Here is a 3,595-nt window from a genome sequence, read left to right as displayed (position 1 = left end):
TCGATTCAAGATTTCAGCCATCTCACACGTGAGAATTTATTATTCCAATCGCCCTTACGTTAGCCGACCACTTTTCTTTTTGTCGTCCAAGTCTCTATTGCAACCTATCTATCCTCATAGATCACGAATATTGTTTGGAAAACAGATTTCAAATAATATTTCATTATATTACAATTGGCCGAAGGCATCATTGATAATAATCAGTATTTATCTCATAATCGTTTGAAAAAGAAAGCAATTTTCAAAACTTGTGTCATGTTGCCATTGGTTGCCGTAATGAAAGTTTAAAGAGATATACAAACAAAACAAAATTGCGGTTTATAGGAGCCGTTTGCATATTAAAACCTATAAATTAGCAACCACTTTGGGCTTAGGTTGATTGTACCTTGGGCTTGGAGTGTTTTTCAAAAAAAAAAAAATGATTGTGGCTCTGCTTCATACATGTGTCCACTCTTGAATACTTGAATGGTGAGACAGAGATGGAGACGGAGTAGAGCGTCCTGAATCCGACTCAGCTTCTCTCTGAAAAAAGAATTTGCGATGAATCGGAGCTCCGAGCCTCTGATTGAATGCTGAAAGAATCGATGTTTAACTTTGTCTCCGAAGAAGCGACGACGACCACCACGTACTACCCGCCGTAACGACCACCGACAACACCACCGGTATCTAGACTGTCACCAGTGGTTCAATCGGACGCCAATGTACTTTCTACAACCCTAACTCTAGAACAAATCACCCAAAAAAAGAAATCAAGAAGAGGTATGGGTATGTATTTCAAAAAATTTCTAATTTGTGCTTCTTATTTGTAGTCATGCAACATAGTAGCTGTGGATTTTGTTTCACAGGAGAACATTCCGAACATTCCAGAATGCATCCAACTCATAGAGGAATTCCGTGAGCTGCCAGTTAATCACAAAGCCAAAGAAGACAAAGTAGAGGTAACATTCAATTCACTTAGTTTGATTACATGTGGAAATTTTGTCTTACAAGCGGAAACTTTTATGAATCGTTTAAGTAGATTAAGACTTGTGTTAGTCAGAAAGAAGTTGTTCTCATGACTGAACCTGAACAAACTTTTCTTGCCCTAATTTCTTTCTCCAGAGGTAGAATTTTTTTAAAGTTTATATGTTGTAACCATAGAATTAGGGTTTGGATGTTAAATTGAGTTTCTATAAGTAACAGATGTATGATTGTTGAATCTATAGTAGTTGATGTGTTCAATAGTAGTTTTTTTAAGAAATTGAAATTGTTGATATATTTTGCGTTAATCTTTTTTTCATGACTTAATTTTTACATATATAAGATTTATATCGAGGATTCGAGGGAATTGCTTGGGCGGTGGGTGAGAAACACATTTTTTTGCGTGTGACTTGGTTACATCCGGTTGCTATGATTTCTTCACGAGAGCGATGTCACCCTGCTCCCATTACTGGCCCGGTAGGATGGATGACAAGTGTAGATCTATATATTTCATATACGGGGTAGATGGATTGGATAACATGTAAAAAAAGTGTTGGGTTGATTCGAAATATATTTTAGTTTTACATTCTATATATAACAAGTTTCAGTGTTTATACAGTAAAAAGGACATTTTGAGCAAGTTTCATTTTAGGCTAATTTTGTTTGTTTTACGTGTTTGACCAGCTATGATAAAACATAACCGGTACTGACTCATACTAACGAAATAGTTGAAGCATAATATATCTATCTCTGTGACCAACATAACTAATGGGATAGGCAGCACTTTGAGAGGATTTGCTAAGCAATGCATGGAGGAATCTACTGTAAGCGTGCCTACTGGTGTTAGTCCATATGTCATGCAAACTTTTTACTCTATATTTGATACAAAGGTGAGTTTGATTAAACAAGTTTCAAAAATTTAGCTGGTTTTAAAATTTAGAGCAGAATACGTGTTGTGTTTACTTTCTTTTTGCAGCAATGAAAGATGTGCTAGGAATGGTCTTTCTTAAAAAAAGTTATGGTCCTCCTTAACAAAAACCAAGGTTAATGTAGTTATTTTCCTACTGGTCATTTTACAATTTTTTCTGGATTATTAGGATGCTAATGAAAGAGTATTTTCGTTACAATGATAATAAAGAGGTAAACAATAGTCTGTTATATTTTTATTTTTATTTTTATTTTTAAAACGGGTTTTTTACCATTTTTACTCATCCTATCTATTTAAGTTAAAACATAAGTAAACGGGATTAAATCTCTGATTTATTCTTGTGATTGTTTTTGCATTCATTGGCACAGACGAGATGACACTGAAGAAGCTGAAGATGATGTGTAAAGCCTTACTTCTAAGATAATGCTCATAAATTCACATATGTTACGGTACGTATCTATAATATTTTAGTTTTTGCTTACCAGATATGAAAGCATAACTGCTTACTCAAAGTTTGTTGATGTATAGAGGCAATTTCTTAGGCTCTGTATTGGACAAGGGAGACAAAGCTACTAAAAGGTTCACTTACTTCCTTGGGAAACCTAGCCGCTTGGTACGCTATAATGAAGGTACAATTCGACACATATTATTGCTAGCTTCAAGCCTTTCATCAAACTATGAGGATGCTATTTGCTAACTGATTATTGCCTAATCCCTTATTAGCTGAAGCGCACATCAACCGACACCTCACTCTGTTTGTGTGCACGATGTAAGAAGTAAAGAAAGGTCGCCAAGAATGAACTACAACCACTTTTGTAAGGTCAAGGCTTACATAAAGCAGCTCATCATTTTTAACCACAAGTTCCACAACAGCTAGGAGATGTGAATATATGTTTGTTGCGTGTTAATTTCTAAGCCCCCGGCCGCATCGCGGCGGGTGCTTTCATCTAGTTTAAATAAAATAAAACAGTTTTATTAAATAATTACAATACAGAAATGAAAGAAAGCAATAAATTACAGAACTATTACAACTGAAATAATATTGAAAAAAACAAGAACAAAGATGAGACAGAAATGAAAATGTGGCTGAGGGTTGTGTTTAACACCTTTAAAACAAATTCCGAGTCTCCCAGGAGAACTCATTTTGTTTCTCAGGGTACAACAGCCAGAGGAGTAGTACTGCCAGAGCTGGCTCGAGGACATGAAGAATACCTTGAGAAAAGTAAGAAGAAGATCAGAAGTGTGTAGAGAATTATTTGCATATGTCGTTGTTGTTGCTGGTGTCATCTGCAGTGGATGAGATGCTGTATAGATACAGCATCCGAGTTGAAACAGCCAAAAAATGAATTAAATGAGAGAATTAAATCGCACTGAATGTCTTCAATGCACTTTAATTCATCAATTAATTCTCGGTCAAAACCGTTGACTCGTCCGTTTTAAATGCTAAAATGAAACTGCTCTGTCATTAAAGCCTGGAAGCTTCTGTCGCGCGCGCATGACAGACACTCTGGTGCGCGCGCGCCACTTTGGCTCACTTTCATGCGCCCCAGGCCTGCACCACTCATGTGCGCGTGCGCCAGATTGGCTCACTTTCACGCGTGGGAAGGTCTGTACCACCCTTGTGCGCGCTAGTTTGGCTCACTTTCATGTGCGCGCGCTAGTCACCAGTGAACCTATACGAGCACGTCACAAAGTCACGCCGTATTG

General features: G+C 37.1%; 1 long non-coding RNA gene across 14 annotated transcripts; it reads left to right on the top strand.

Moving 5' to 3' along the window:
- Window positions 1-370: 370 nt before the first annotated feature.
- On the top strand, window positions 371-2,911 carry LOC110908311. Of its 14 annotated transcripts, none has more exons than XR_002574518.2 (7): window positions 372-701; window positions 810-938; window positions 1,645-1,663; window positions 1,742-2,003; window positions 2,257-2,337; window positions 2,417-2,517; window positions 2,612-2,911. It is a non-coding gene; the product is annotated as an uncharacterized LOC110908311 (long non-coding RNA). The 14 variants fall into 14 exon arrangements; XR_002574517.2 differs by having other exon boundaries at window positions 1,738-2,003; XR_002574512.2 differs by having other exon boundaries at window positions 1,645-1,850; window positions 1,937-2,003.
- Window positions 2,912-3,595: the final 684 nt, after the last annotated feature.

The sequence above is a fragment of the Helianthus annuus genome, chromosome 14, assembly GCF_002127325.2.
Source record: "Helianthus annuus cultivar XRQ/B chromosome 14, HanXRQr2.0-SUNRISE, whole genome shotgun sequence".
Classification (NCBI taxonomy): domain Eukaryota; kingdom Viridiplantae; phylum Streptophyta; class Magnoliopsida; order Asterales; family Asteraceae; genus Helianthus; species Helianthus annuus.
The sequence above is the reverse complement of the archived record's forward strand: the minus strand, read 5'-3'. Positions and strand labels throughout refer to the sequence as shown.